Source organism: Rhinatrema bivittatum, chromosome 3, assembly GCF_901001135.1.
Source record: "Rhinatrema bivittatum chromosome 3, aRhiBiv1.1, whole genome shotgun sequence".
In the NCBI taxonomy this organism is placed as follows: Eukaryota; Metazoa; Chordata; class Amphibia; order Gymnophiona; family Rhinatrematidae; genus Rhinatrema; species Rhinatrema bivittatum.
Window position 1 is genome coordinate 259,754,676 of NC_042617.1, and position 16,843 is coordinate 259,771,518.

General features: G+C 44.6%; 1 pseudogene; it reads left to right on the top strand.

Annotated features, from left to right (window-relative positions):
- Positions 1 to 16,843, top strand: part of LOC115087387 — a 194,439-nt pseudogene that overhangs the window by 154,595 nt on the left and 23,001 nt on the right.

The following is a 16,843-nucleotide window of genomic DNA, read 5'->3' on the forward strand; positions in this document are numbered from 1 at the left end:
TGGCTGCGGTAGTAGTGATGGGGGGGGGGGGGGAGCAGAGCATCGCATGTGCTGTTACAGAAGGCTTGTACACAGTCTGATGATGGTTTCAAACTTGACTTCCTTTGAAGCAATCCGGATAAAGAAGCCGATCAAAACAAGTTCCGCCTGCCGGTCTTTAATTGGACAGCGCTGAACCCAATCAGATTAATGGGACAGTGTTCAGTGAGCTCGATGATGAGAAAATACTGGAGGTGAGATGGTATTTTTGTTAAGGGGTAAAAAATAAAATTAATATTGATTTTTTTCCCTTTTAACAGAAGGCACAACCAAGAGGAAACTCCCACTGGGGTCCCTGCTGGCACTGCAGAGAGGAAGCTCATGCTGTAGTGTTTGTGTCTGTCTGTGTCCGTATCTGCGTTTTAAAGTCTCTGTTAGCAAACCTGTGGCCATGTACGAGGGGGATATTGCTTCTAAAGGTGGGGGACTTGGGAACAGAGTGTATGTAGGATCTGTTTCTGAACAAACCAGGGGGAGAGACTGGGAAGAGGCGGGGATGATGGACCGGATCCATATTGAATAAACATACTCTTTATCTTCTCTGAGGATCTGGATTTGACAAATTTGAAGAACTTTTTAAGACAAAAGCACAGGGGCCTGCTGTAGACCTAACCTGTTCAAAAATCAAATCCAGCCACAAGGCTGCCAACAATGGTGACGCTTCTAGAAGCCAAACAGAGCAAAGAATCTCGCCATCACACTGCGGAAAGCAGGCAGAAGCACAGAGGAGATCTGTTAAAGCCATCCACATGTACGTAAACCTCTTTATCCACTCCAAGTATTCTATTCGCTTTCTCAACTGTTTTGTCACACTGACTGTCTCCCTTGGGGGGGTCATCAGAAATGGTAACCCTCCCAGGTTTTTTTTTCTCCTGAATGTGACTGCTTTTTCTTCACCTCCAAAAAAAGTATTTTGGCCCCTTGGATTTCTGCACACCGAATGCATGATTTTGAAATTGTCTGGAATTAAGCATAACTGCCAAACCCTTGTCCCATTTTTCCAAATTTATTTTTTTCACAGCAAAAGAGCGGGTATCACTAGTAGAAAGAGGGAAGTAATATTACCTTGTACAGGTCTTTGGTGAGACCCCTCCCCCCACCTTAAGTATTTATTACTATAATTTTTTTTTACCATGTGCAGTTCTGAAGACCACATTTACAAAAGGACATTGACAAGGCAGAGACGTTTCAAAGGTGGATTACCAAAATAGTGCATGATCTATACTATAAGTCACACACACACACACAGACTAAGGAAGCTGAAGATGTGCACTAGAACAGAAAAGGGAAAAGGGAGGTACATACAGACATTCAAACATCTAGCAGGCTGCAATAAAGTACAAGAAGAAATCATTTTTCCATACAATAGACAGCTCGATGACCAGAGAAGAACTCCAAAGGAGTGAGAAGAAATACTTTTTTCACTGACAGGAGGCGGACACCCTAGAGCCAAACGGGTTAGCAGAATTCAATCATGCATGAGTCAGGCACAAGGGGGACCTTAGTGGCAGCCAGAGGCGAGGGTGAAGACCGCAGATGGAGTAAGAGCCCTGACAGCCCAATAAGCAGGGAACAAACGGACAGACAGGGTGGATCCAAGTGGTCCTCTTTGCCAACACCTTCTATGTTTCTGTTCCCACCAAAAAAATAATCTGAAAATTCCTATTCTGCTTGCACTCATAGAGCCATTCCTATTCCTAGAACTGCTCCCCCAGTGGGTCTCTCTTTAAGCCCACCACCAGCGAGGCGGTTTACACTCCTTTATGGAAGCTGGAAAAGTTTTGGTTTGAATGCAAGCAGAAGCTGGTTCAGTGACCCTTCGTTCTGTGCATCTTGCAGGTTTTGATCTGAAGACGCTACCTGTGGACTTTGTAGAGTGCCTGATGCGTTTCCTGCCGACCGATGCAGAGGTGAAGTGAAACTGCTACGGCAGTCCGAAAGGAGCGTTAAGCCTCTGGATGACCTCTCTGATGAGGATCGGTTTATGGTGCACTTTAGTAAAGTGGAGCGGCTTGCTCAGAGGATGACCATTATGACTTTCATGGGGAAAACTTTGAGGAGAATGTCAGATGCTTACACCAGTAAGTCTCTCCCTCCCGTACCACTAGCACCACCCTCGGCCTTCTCTTAGGCACTCGTGCATTTGCTCCTGCAGGGAGCCACTCCCAAGAATCATTCTTCCTTCCGGAGCCTCTCTAGCTCTCTTCAACTTTACGTGGTGAGAAACCCCATTAAATGGGGCAATTTTCAAAGCTCTCTGCGTTTGATACAAAGTCTGTGGGGACGTTTACTCGTGGGCTTTACACCAGTTGTCAAAGAGAAAGTGAGTGCACTCTCCCTTTGAAAAATTGTCCCGGGAAAAAGTACCCACAGGGGATCTGCACCTGCTTTCCCTGTGGGTTCTTTTCCCCCTGGAAACCACGCATGTAGTTTTGAAAATTCAAAACCCAGGCATGCTGTTACCTCTTCCACCCTAACACCTTCGGCACAGAAAGGTAAAGTGCACCCTTTTACCTGGGTGAATGAATTCTGAAAATTTTTCTGTTAAGTGTCTTAAATGCTGGGCTACAGTTTGCTTCAGAATGGCCTGCCCTGGGTGGACAGGTTGTATAGATTTATTTATTTATTTATTTATGTTGTTGTTTATTTTATTTTCCTTATACCGATATTCGATTCAAATTTTCACCACCGTTTTTACAGGTAGAACAGCCACAGGGACTGGCCAAGTTCCCACTGCAAAATGTGTAGGAATGGGACGCTGGGAAACACGAGAGGACACAAAGTCACCATTTTGTGAAATGGCTTCAATCTGTAGGAAGATTTTCATCAGATATTTTCTGGACTAGCATTTTCACTTGGAACGGAGACCCTCCTCCCCCCCCCCCCCCCAATCCATGGCTACAGTTCGTGGGATAGGGTCAAGTGCGGGTATTTCTCATATTAATAATTCATTTCCCCTTTCTATTTTCAGCAACTGAATGCGGTGATTGCTGCTTCAGCATCAGTGAAGTCGTCTCAGAAACTGAAGCGGATGCTGGAGGTGAGCTCCTGCTGTGACATGGGGTGGGAGGGAGTTTTACATGGGTCCTGCTACTCTATGTGGCATTGCAAAACATAAATACAAAGAGGCTGCTATTCAGTGCTATTTGTCCAGCTAAATTCGGACTTGGCCTGACAAATGGCAACATTTTTGAGAGTTCTGCCACACTGACCAGGCCCGAGTTAGCCAGATACTGGTTAAAAAAGTTATCTCGTTAACTTGAGGGTGGGGTGGAGGTATTCAGGGATGGATTCAGATATCCAGCTAATTTAAACCAGATAAATGCCAGTTCTCAGCATTATTCAGCTTACATACGGGCCGATACAGTACAGTACACTCCGACGGAGTGCATTGTTAACCCTCTATTGGACGGCATTTTCGACGCGCTAGCGTTACTCCTTATTCAATAAGGGGCCGAAAACGGGCGTCCAACCCCCTGAACCTAATAGTGCCCGCAACATGCAAATGCATGTTGATGGCCCTATTAGGTATTCCCGTGCGATTCAGAAACAAAATGTGCAGCCAAGCTGCACATTTTGCTTTCAGAAATTAGCGCCTACCCAAAGGTAGGCGCCAGGGCCGGTGCAAGGGTATTAGGCGCCCTAGGCGAAACGTCAGCTATGCCGCCCCCCCCCCCCCCCCCCCCCCCGCCTCCACACACAATTAACTTACATTGTGCATTAATGAAAATAACAAAGTCTGTATTTATAACAGAACACTTATTTGACATTTTTATGCCATGTAAACCATTGAGATGATTTGTCTTATCGACGGTATAGAAACTCTTTTATAAATAAATAAATAAAATAAACATAAACCAAAGCTATACTTGTTGCTCAAACAAAAAAAGCAGACACATCACATAATATTAAATAATTAAAATGGCAGTCAATCAAGAAAAATAAACTTAAAAAGCCATCTTTACTTACCCCCTCCAGCAGCTCTCTTACTCCTCTTCCATGCAGGCCGTAGCACACAGCAGAAGCAGCAGTAGTGGCTAAGCTCTATACTCATAGTCCTCTTTCTTAAGGCCCATGTCTCTCACACACACACCATATCAGTCATGCCCCCATGACCAGTTTCTGTCTCTCACACACCAATCATCTCCCAAACAGTCTTTGACAAACACACCAGTCACCTTCCTGAACAGTTTCTCTCATGCCATACACACACAGGCTTCCCACTCCCGTGTTCCACTTACATATATGGGCTTCTCACTCTCATAATCACTTTCTCACACACACTCACCAGTCCTCTCACTCCCATGCTTGTTCTCTCCACATGCACAGGCTTCTCATTCCCATAATTACTTTCTTTCTCTCACACACAGCACACACACAAACACACACACACACCAGTCACCTGATCTCTCTCATGCATACACACACACAGGCTTCCCACTCCCATGTTCTCTTTCAGATATACAGGCTTCTCACTCCCATGCTGTATCTCACACACTCCCAGCTTTCTCACTCCCATGCTCACTCTTCACATGCACAGGCTTCTCATTCCCATAATCACTTTCTTTCTCTCTCTCACATACACACAAACACACACCAGTCACCTGTTCTGTCTTACATATACAGGCTTCTCCCTCCCATGCTGTGTCTCACATACACCCAGGTTCTCACTCCCATGCTCACTCTCTTCACATGCACAGACTTCTCATTCCCATAATCACTTTCTCTCTGTTACACACACACACACATACACCAGTCTCTCTCTCATTTCCATGCTCGCTCTCCAGGTGCACAGGCTTCTCATTCCCTGAATCACATTCTCTCTCTCTCACATTCACATACACACCAGTCACCTTACCAACCAGTCTCTCTCTCATACATGCACACACACACAGGTTTCCCACTCCCATGCTCTCTCTCACATAATCAGGCTTCTCACTCCAATGCTTTCTTTCACATACACCCCCACAACACCAGGCTTCTTACTCCCATGCTTTCTCACATACCCAGAGTTCTCACTTCCATGCTTTTTCTCTCTTTCACACACACACACACACACACACACACACACACACACACACCAGTCACATCCCTGACTGTCTCACACTCTCACACATCAGTCATCTCCTTGAGCAGTCACTTTCATTGTCTCTCACATATACACACACATCAGCTCTCTGACCAGTTTCTCTCAATCACACACACATGCTCTCGATCAAATACATTCTCTCACTTACACACAGGCTCTCAATCACACACAGGCAGGCTGGCTGCTTCTCTCTCTTTCTCTCACTCACTCCCCCCCCCGCACAAATGGTAGCTGCAACAGCCTCCTCCTCCAGCCCCCGCAGGCCAAAAAGGAAGAATCCCATCGGCCGCGGGAGGCTCATGCTGCTGACTCCTTTCCCGATTACCGGCTGCTTCAATTGCTCGGGGGCCGATGCTGCTGTCGCCGCTATTTTTTTCATGCGGCACAGCTCTTTCTCCTTCCCGTGCATCACTTCCTGTTCCGGGTCAGGGGGGGGCGGGAAGAAGAAAAGGCCAGCCGCGGATGCCAAAGCTTTTTTTTTTTTTTGCACCGCTGCCGTTCCCGCTGGGCTTGAACGTGCTGATAGCCCGGCGGCAACGGCAGCAGGGAAGAAAGAGCAGCGGGAGAGACCGGGAGCACGCGAACCGGTGGGGGAGGTCAGATGGGTCGGCAGTGGCTCTTTTATTTTTATCGGGGGGGCAGCGGCTTAATGCAGCTCTTTTAATTTTACCGGGGCAGCGGCTGAGCGCGGCTCTCTTAATTTTACCGGGGCAGTGCCGCCCCCGGGAAGCTGGCGCCCTAGGCGACCGCCTAGTTCGCCTAGTGCTTCCGCCGGCCCTGGTAGGCGCTAATTTCTTCGGGCACCAGGAAAATGCACAGAAAAGCAGTAAAAACTGCTTTTCTGTGTACCCTCCGACTTAATATCATGGAGATATTAAGTCGGAGGTCCCGAAAGTTTCCAAAAGTAAAAAAAAAAAAAATTTGAAGTCGGCCCGCGGCTGTTGGGTCGAAAACTGGACGCTCAATTTTGCCAGCGTCCGGTTTCCGAGCCCGTGGCTGTCAGCGGGCTCGAGAACCGACGCTGGCAAAATTGAGCGTCAGCTGTCAAACCTGCTGACAGCCGCCGCTCCAGTCCAAAAGGAGGCGCTAGGGATGCGCTAGTGTCCCTAGCGCCTCTTTTTGCCTGTTTTCACCTCCGGGCCTAATTTGAATAGTGAATTGCGTGCACAGGAGAGTGGCCTGTGTGCGCGCTGGGAGAGCGGGCATTTGCCCGCTCTCCCGCGGACTTTACTGTATCCCCGAAAGCCAGATAACTTTAGGGCAACCAAAGAGCTATCCTAAAGTTAAAACTTATCCGGCCAACTTTGAGATAACTGGGAATATTCATCAGCATGCCCTAGACACTGAGTATCCCTGCAAAGTTAGCTGGATAAGTTTGCTAGCTGACCAGAGCAGTTACTACAGGGATACAGTGGTTATATACATCTCATGGTAGTAGAGGTAAAGAAGTTCCTTATGGAAAATTCAGTGGTTTTATTATTGCATCCCAGTTATGAATTTTGCTTAGTTTAAATTAAATTTTCCTTATCGGCTCACCAGACTAGTCTAGAATGCATGCCAGCAGATGGAGACAGAAAAAAATCTGATTCGCTGAGGTCACCCCTTATAAGGCACTGTGAAGCCTAAAGCGCTTCAGTATTTCTCCATTTCCAACAGATGGCAGAGGAGTTAATCCTGCAGCCTGGAAGCCTTGGACTCATTGCTTCCAGGAAGTTTTTTGCCTTAGGATGTTCTTCCTGATAGAGAAGGGATGAGCAGTGGGGGGGTCAATGGACTTTCTTCTGACTTAGTCCTTCTTAATGTTGGGGGGGGGGGGGGCAGGATTTGATAGCCTGTGGTACTGGCTACCTCTTTCTATCCCTTCCTTGCTGAGATTCTAGCTTCTTCTCTCCCCTCCCCCCTCTTTATCTTGGGGATTGAGTCCAGTGCCTCATAGGGATAAATGTTTGTAAGCCTTGTGAGGAAGGAGACCTGAAGCAAAAAAGCTGGGTTGCCTTCTGCAGGCCTCCTCGTCACCATTTCCCCTGAGTTTGTTCATCTAATACAGGGGTCTCCAAACTATGGTCTGAGGGCTGGGTGTGGTCCTTGGTAGAATTTCGTCTGGCCCCTGGCAGCAATGACAGAAAGAGTTTGATTCAGCCTGCAGTAGTGACAAAGGACCTGCTTGATCTGGCCTGTGGTGGAGGGGAATGAAATAGAGAAGGAGCAAGTGTGCATGGGGGCAGGGGTGTGAGTGAGACAGTGCACCATACACATAAAAACATCCCATCCTGTCATACATCCATCCTCCCTACTTCCTATTTTCCCAGGTGTGCAGATTTTGGGTAACGGGGGGGGGGGGGGGCAAGTTTACTGGGGATGTGGCAAGGTTGCCAGCTTTGGAGATATCTAAAAATATTACTCATACTGACTTTGATGACTCAGGATGGAGGAGGGGTCCAGGGTGGGGATCTGAAGGGGGGTCTTGACTGGCCACATTTTAAGCTGTGGGTGGGTGGGAGGATCTGAGGAGGAGAGGAAGATTTACATTTCTTTAAATAGCTAATGGAGTTGGCGAGCCAGGGCATTTAAATGTACTTTATTGGATTTGTGGGGATGGCAGATGGAAGGATGACAGGGCCTCATTTATACTTTCACCACAGGATCAAAAGAAATGGGCCACAGGCTCCTTTACATATATGTATATATATATATTTTTTCCTTTTACAGATCTCTACTTAACTGGATATCTCTGAAGATACCCGGTTGAGTAGCTAGTTATCCAGCCACACAAGGCCGGTTAACTTCAAACTCTAACTGGCTATAATCAAAATCTAACCAGCTATATTCAGACTCTAACCAGATAACAAGCCCACTTAACGGCCTAATGAATATTGGCCTTCTTCAGTTTAAGCGAAAACTATGGGTAACTTATGCGTCCATGTCAGAAGCGCGGGGAGTGAGTGATTACTGTACTTGGCACCTAACAGGACTTTTGAAAGTGATGAGGGATGAGAGAGGGTCTGGGCAGTAGGGGTGGAAGGTCATGTAAATTCAGGGTCTCTGGAATCTGACAAGGGCATCATGGTCCTTCAGTCACCTAGAAACAAGAGCCCTAAGGAAAGCTGTCCTCTGATTCAAGTCAGATCAGCGAAGGTGTTCTCCGACAGTGCAGCAGCAGTGGCCTATCTACATTATCAGGGAGGCACAAAGAGTTGCCCGGTGGCTATGGAAACAGAGCATCTGTTCAGGTGAGCAGAGAAGCGAAAAAACACCTACCGGACGCCGGAGGATAGAGTCGTGATGGGGGACCCCGAGGTGGGGAAAAAGTGACGAAAAAACGTTGAATTATTCCGTGAGGAAAAAGTTTTAAAACAGAGCCCCACAAACCGCGAGGCAACAGCTCCACGGAAAAAAGGAAACTGAAGGGGGACCCCATGTGGCCAGGGGGTTGGTGGCATGCTGGGCATGCTCAGTGTTCCAGTCAAAGTTCTAGAAACTTTGACAAAAGTGTTGCTTGACAGGGCTCCATCTGATGATGTCACCCATCTGTGAGGACTAACATCCTGCTGTCCTGGGAGAACACCTATTACAGGTAAGAAACTCTACTTTCTCCGGTTAAAGCCTCGGTGCCCATAGCTATGTCATTTTTGCAGAATGGACTTCAGAAAGGTTTAGCTTGGAATTCACTGAAGGTGCAAATTGCTCTTTGTGCCTGTTACAAGGGAAAGTTCCAAGACTTGTCCTTAACAGTCCATCCAGACATTTCTCATTTCCTAAGGGGAGTTAAACCGCTTCATCTGCCGCTTCATAAAGATGTTCCTTCCTGGGATCTCAATCTGGTTCTCTGAGCTTTGTGTATGACTTCATTTTAACCTATTAAGAGAGTATCTATTAAGGACTTGATGCTAAAGACAGTTTTCTTGGTGGCTATCCGTTTGGTGCTCCCAAATAACAAGCTCTTTCATGCAGAGATCAGTTTCTGAAACTTTCAGAGGCTGGAGTATCCATTCAGACAGTCTCTTCTTTATTACCAAAGGTGGTATCTTTGATCCATCTGAACCAGTTAGTGGATTGAATGGTGCAGTTTAAAAATCTGCATTTGTTCCTTGCTTTGAATTCTTTTCTGGAAAAGAGTGTAACATAAATGATGAAGTTAGTGACCAATTCCTTCAGAAAACTGGATCATTTGTTTGTTCATTAGTTGGAGGAGAGAGGACGCGCAGCCTTTAAGGTGACTCTTGCCAGATGGACAAAGGAAGCTAATGGTTCATCTTACATTTCCAGGGTCTTGTTGATTCCTGATGAGCTCTGAGCTCACTCCACAAGAAGTGAGTCACCTGAGGAGATCTGCAGGACTTCTGTGCATATTTACTCCAGGCATTACCAGTTAGATGTGCAGGCTAGGGAGTTAGCCTCCTTTGGGGCTGGAGTCATGAGGGCAGGCATGTCTGGTTCCCTCACTATTTAAAAGAGGTTTGGTACATCCCATGCCTTCTGGACTGATCTGGTGAGACAATAAGGAAGGAAAAATTAGGTTTCCTAACCTGCTAACTTTCTTTCCACGAGTCCTACCAAAGCAGCCCAGGGTCCCACCCACTTTTAGCTGACATCCTGCTCTACAGGTTGTTTCTTAATTAATGTTTGATGTGATATTTTAAGGATCTAGTTTGTTTAAAGGTCTATGTTATATCTCCTCTGCTAATAGGGGAGGAAGTTTGAGGTGATTTACTTTGATACAGTTATACTGAAGTGCTGTAGGCTTCACAGAGACATCAGCAAATTAGATGTTTCTCTTTCTTCATCTGGTGACAGAGGAACTAAACTCATGCAGCATTCTGGACTGATGTGATAGGACTCAAGGAAACAAAATTAGCAGGTGAGAAACCTAATTTCTACATTTATATTAATACATCGTTGGTACACCACATACCCCACCACACCTGAGGTAGAAAATTCAGAGAAAGCAGTACAGTATCACATGATATCCTAACATAAATTACTGGACTTAGCCAGAATTATCTCACAATACAATGCAACTTATAAACCATCCTACTTCAAAAGAGAATTCAGAGTGATTCACAGCATGATATTCATAAAACAATAAAATATATCAAAATATTACAAAAACCAATACATGCAATCCCTCCCACAGCCAAACCTTGCAACCCCAAGCCCTTCTGTCACTAAGCACAGAGGCAGAGATAAGCACCCACTGTCAATACTCTTCCCAAACATTACACACCCTAACGTTCCCAGTCACCACTGTAGGATGGAGGGGAGAGGAGTAGGCTAATGATTAGAGCGGCAGGCTGTGAACCAGGGTTCAAATACAACTGCCGCTCCTTGTGACCTTAGGCAAGACATTCTGTCCTCCATTGCCTCAGGTACAGACTTAGGGGGTCATGTACTATGCTGCGATATTTTATCCCAGGAGAGGCAAAATATCGCTGGGGTGGGGGTGTTCCCATATTTGGCCTCTCTCTGGGAAAATATCAGGGCGGCCTCACCGCGATATATTTTTTCACAGAAAAATACCACAAGAAAAATATTGTGGGGAAAGGGCCCACTTTTCCTGGGGCCACCCTCTTTTCAAAGGGCCACAAGGCCTATAACCCCCCCCCCCCCCCCCCGGGAATCTGGATATATTTGTTTTATTTATTTATTTAAAACTTTTCTATACCGACATTCATATAAATATCACATCGGTTTACATGGAACTCGGATAACAAACACGGAAAAAGAGGCAAAGTTACAATGAACGGGGAAAATAACTTGGAAGAAGGAGTAAGATTTACATTGAGATTAAAGTAGTAAAGAGGTCAGGGGAGACTAGCTAGAACCTGAATAGCTAGAATAACTGGGGAGGCAAAAGGAAGTCTACTGATAGTCCAGAGGTTTATATACAAAGGATTACATACAATGGTTTATATATAGTTAGGAATAGTAATAAGGTACTTAAGTATGCAAAGGGGGAAGGGAATAACTAGTGAGGGGCGATGAGAGGCTGGTAATAGTCTAAAGGTTATATACACATGGTTTATATATAGTTACTGGCTCGATAATTCCCTCTGCCTACGCACATCCAACCGCCCAACCAGATCGGCCTACAAGGGTACTATTCATACTCCCTCCCCCAAGTCCATGCACCTCTGCTCCACAAAAGACCGCGCCTTCTCCCTTGCTGGACCCACCCTCTGGAACTCCATGCCGACAGATCTTCGGCTACAGCCAAGCACACAAACATTAAAAAAAAAACTCAAGACGTGGCTATTCAAACAAGCTTTCCCTAAATAGTCACCACCCCCCCCTGCCCCCCCTCCTCTACTCTCGACCTTTGTAGAAATCCTGAAACCCTTCCCTTAATGCTCTGCTTTTATCTCTCCTGTAAATCTCCCCTCCCCCTCTCCCCCTCCACTGTACCTATATTAATACTCCTGTAGATCGCCCACCCACTTTTTGTACCACATATTCCCCTCTAGTCAATCCCCCCAATTCATCAAACCCCCATACATTAATATTACTGTACCCTTGTATAATCTACTGTACACGCATATATATACCTTATTTCCTCTAATTCTGTACAAGTTTCTCCCCCCCCCCCCCCCCCCCCAAGTTCTTTACTCCCTGTTTAATGTATTTCCACAGTTTTAGTTCCATGTAAACCAATATGATGTTTCGACGAATACTGGTTTATAAAACCGGCTAAATAAATAAATAAATATATAATTAGGAATATAATATATAGTTAGGAATAGTAATAAAGGTCCTTAAGTATGCAAAGGGGGAGGGAATAACTAGGAAGAGGCGATGGGAGGCTGGTAATAGTGAGAGAGGAATCATAATGAAAGGACGTGGCTAAGTGAAGGCTTGTTTAAATAGCCAAGTTTTTAGTTTTTTTTAAAGGTTTGGGTACTGTGTTCCAGGCGTAGATCTGGAGGCATGGAATTTCATAATGTAGGTCCTGCTAAGGAGAAGGCCCGCACTTTGGTAGAGGTGAGGTGGGATAGTTTGGGAGATGGTGTGTGGAGGGATCCTTTGTAAGCGGATCTGACTGGTCTGTTTGATGTATAGTATTTTAGAGAGTCATTTAGCCAATGAGTGTGTTGGGTGTGGAGAGACTTATGGATGATAGTAAGGCTCTTATGGATTATTCTAAAGCAGATGGGGAGCCAGTGGAGATCTTTGAGGATAGGGGTAATGTGCTCTTTTTTGCGGGTATTAGTGAGGATTCTGGCTGCGGCGTTTTGGAACATTTGGAGAGGCTTAATGGTAGTCATAGGGAGGCCTACGAGTAGAGAGTTGCAATAATCGATTTTTGAGAATAGAGTGGCTTGGATGACTGTACGAAAGTCATTGAAGTGGAGGAGGGGTTTTAATTTTTTTAAGACTTGGAGTTTAAAGAAGCCATCTTTTATTGTGGTGTTAATGAATTTTTTAGGTTCAGCTGGTTGTCCAGCATGACACCTAGGTCTTTTACTTGGCGGGCGGTTGATGCCGTCGGGGAGGGGGGAGGGATAGTTTTGGTCAGGGGAGATGATGAGTAGTTTCGTTTTCGCTGGGTTGAGGGCGAGGTTGAGGCTGGTAAGCAGCAGGTTAACATAGTTAAGGCAGTTGTCCCAGGTCTTGAGTGATTTGGAGACAGATTAGGTTATAGGAATGAGGATTTGGACATCGTCCGCACAGACAAAGTGGGTAAGGCCTAAGTTGGATAGGAGTTGGCAAAGGGGGAGGAGGTAAATGTTGAAGAGGGTTGGGGAGAGGGAAGAACCTTGAGGGACTCCTCGTCTTAGATTAATGGGGTTGGATTCCTTATTACCGATTCTAACCTTATAGTGTCTGTCGTTAAGGAAGGATTGAATACTTATTTCTGTGAGACGGTTTAAGAGAATGTTGTGGTTGATAGTGTTGAATGCTGATGAGATGTCTAATAATGCGAGGATGAAAGATTGGCCCTTATCTAATCCCTTGAAGAGAGTGTCAGTGAGGGATATTAGGAGTGTTTCTGTGTTAAAGAATTTACGGAAGCCAAATTGGGAGGGGTAGAGAACATTTTGTTTTATATACTCCTGCCTACCCCCTGACCACCTGTAGAGGCAGCTGAAAAGAAAACAAGTTTCAAAAATAGAAGGAAGTGTTGTGCCCTTTCACGTGATGGGGCAAGGGCTGGCTGGGAGCCTAGGGCTTACTCCAGACTGTCTCTGGATTACCAGGATGTCTCCTTTTAGGTAAGGGAGATCCAGGGGGTGGGTTGGGGGGGGCAACCCCTAGACTACCAGAGAGTCTGTGATATGAAAGGGGAAGTAGGGGTCCATTAGATTACCCGTGAATCTGTTAGGTATGGGGGGATGTATGGATTGGGCTATTTGGGTGGGGGGGGGGGGGGGTGAATTTGGTTTAAAGGGAAGGAGACAGGGAATTGCCAAGGAACACTTCTATTTTTAAAGTTTTTTTTCTTTTCGGTAGCCTCTACAGGCGAGGGGAGGGGGGTGAGCAGGGTATATCCAGAGGATTTAGGCACGGTTTATGGACCGCATAACCCTTAATTTGAGGAATCGAGATGCACGATAGTGTCCTGATGCCGCCATAAAAAATAGCTACAATCCTGAGTTGTAGCTATCTTTTCGGGAAGTAACACAGCTTGGCCAGCTGTGATGTTGAATTTGCATCAAGTTACCTATGGATGAGCTCTTTTGCATGCATTTGAAAATTTTATGCATGCAAAGCAGCTCATCTAAATAGGGGGCAGATTTTAAGGTCAAATTTCACACGATATCGCCGCAATATGGGTATATCATGAAATAAATGCTGTTTTCCACCCGATTATATCCTTATTGCAGCTTACTAAATGAAACTCTAAGCCCTCTGGGATAGGAAAATACCTACAGTATCTGAATGTAATCTGCTTTGAAGTGCTGAAAGATGGTATATAAATTAAAATAACAATAATAGGATCCAAGTATAGGATCTGTGCTATGAGCTATCCTTTCATAGCCCTTTAGGTGGGATTGAAAATCTATATGGGGTAAGCGGTAAGGGAGTAACTAAATCCCTGCCTCCTGATCCCTAATGTTAGGAGCATTGCTAAAGCAGGAGAGTTAAGCCTTTTCTTAAAAGAAAATAAAAAAACAAGTTATTTTTACCAGTAAAACTGCCTTGAAGGCACAGGGTATTGGGTTCAAATTCTGACCGTTTTTCTTGGGGAAGTTGTTTGATAGCCTGAAGAGAAGTGAAAAGGTCCTTTCTAGTTACAATCTTTCTGTTTAAGATCAAGTGTAAGGTCTGAGTCATGTGATGAGACCTTTGTCTTCTTGACCTTTGGGCTGAAATTAAAATGTTGTGGAGTGGGGTGACTGCCTAGCCATCTGACCAAACCAGGAACATTAAAGCTCCCATTAAGTAAATAAATATTAAGTGAAATGTTTTTAACTTTGGTGGTTATTTATGTATGCGAATTAAAATTCCAAACACTTTCTTTAGTTTTACTTGGGTCATCACACAGTTCAAATTGTCTCCTTTCTCTCCTTCTGACTTGAAGCCCTACAGGAAAGCCCAGCAGAGAGGCAGCATGGGGGCTCCCCATTCTTCCTGGGGCATGGTGCTTCCAGAAGGCACAAATTTTGGCCCCTGACTTCTCTCCTTCATTATTTTTTTGCAGATTATTTTAGCTTTGGGAAACTACATGAATAGCAGTAAGAGAGGATCAGTTTATGGCTTCAAACTACAAAGTCTAGACCTGGTAAGGAGGACGGACATCTGGCTTCTTTGTGGATGAATCCAAATAAAAATGATGGGAATTTAATTTATATAAATTACACCAAATAAGTTTATTAAATTTCTTCACACATATCTTTACATAAGGGTGTTTCTGCTTTTGTCGTGAAATTGTTTACATGTCACCGATTCTTGGCCTTTAGGCAGCCTTCTTTGATCAGATACTGGTCCGGAGGAGAGCACTCAAGCCACAGCTACATTAGAATCACATTAAAGGCCCCAAGAATCGGTTCTCCTCCTTCTAAAAAAAAAAAAAAAAAAAGACTCCTTGGGACTTGCGTTGGTGATCAGATGTTTCTCAGCATAAAAGTTATTTTCTTGGGAACCACCGAGGGCTACGACGATAATTGGTTTATAAATAAATTCAGGACAGGCCCAGAGTTTCTCTCCATAATAACAGCGTGCCGGGTGATTGTGCTGAGTGCTGGCTTAGTTCTGTTAACCCCCATGTTTCATATAATTCCAACCGCGAGAAATTTTATTTCCTATTTGGGAGGGCAGCGGCATTTAAGTTCCGCACTTCATAGAACCTTAATTGAGCCTTAGTGACAACCAATAAACGGAATATATGAAGCGAAGTTCCGATTGTTACAAGAGAATATACATCCACGTGTCATTTAGAATCCCCCCTGATGAAGCTTTAATAGTGAAATTGTGGCCTCTGTTGGGGTCTAGGGTCTGAGTGAAAGGTTGAAACATATGGTTTGTTTCATGTTAATTTTGTTTTGTGACACTTTGTTAATGACATTTGCCTGCACACATTGTATTCATTAGGGCTGTGGATACATTGTTCCTTAGAAAACATTATAAAATTCCTGCTGTATAAGTCGTACGTATTGATGTGGATACATTGTTTCTGGGAAAAATCTTATAAAAACACTGTTAAATACTTTGAACCATTTTAGAATTAATTGCGGGTCAGTAATGTTAAGAATGTAACAGCTAAATATATGTTAATGGGATGCTCTCTCTTGTAAGAAAAATACTTGTTTAATAAGATTTGCGATTAGCAAATTTTATGTTGCGGTTAGAATGTGAATGATTGGTGAATGAGCGAGTGTGGAAGGTTGTGTGTTTGATATTTTAAAATGAATATGCGGAAGATTTTGGAGATCTAGGGAATTAAGGGGTCTATAACTATGGTATTGGACCTGTAGGAAGGTTTTGTCGGTGACAAGTAAACAATTTCACAACACAAACAGAAACATGAATATGTAAAGATTTGTGTGAAGACATTTACTAAAAGTATTTGGTGTAATTTATATAAATTAATATTCCCATTATATTTGTTTGGATTTGTGAATTTTTTGGGAATTGGATGTTTGTACCTATGCTTTATGTATTTTTTGTTGATGAGCCTGTACCTGTGCATTCATGTACATATGCAGGCTCTGCATATCGATATGTGCATATATCTGCACATGTGGATGCACGTTTGCTGCAGCAAGATATGGTTGTGCAGGCTTCTGCATGGGTTTGCATGAAAGAGCATGCTTGTGCATAGATATATAGATGCAGATACTTCCTGGATACTGACAGTGTTCTTGGTTTTCTGATTTATGGGGTAAGCTCTCAGATACCAGGTCAACAGACAGAAAGATAACACTACTGCACTATATTGCACTCATCGTGAAGGAAAAGTACCTGGATTATAGCAAATTTCTGGCATGAGCTCCATTTTGTTGAGAAGGCCGCAGCAGGTGAGGATGAAAATGTCTGAAGTTGTCAGTGTGTATTTTGTGCCAATGCTGACCTCTTCTCCTTGTGCCATGAATTCCAGGCATCCTCAGAACTAAAACGCATGTCATAAGCTGCAAATGTTCCTAGGTATAGGATAGGGCTGAATGGAAGATGTGGCACTGGTATTTTGGTGCGATTGAGGGTGGAGGAGATGGCACTGAGTAGTAGGGACTTGGTCGGGCTAGCTAGCACTAGCAATGAAGCTTGACAGAGGGGAAGTGG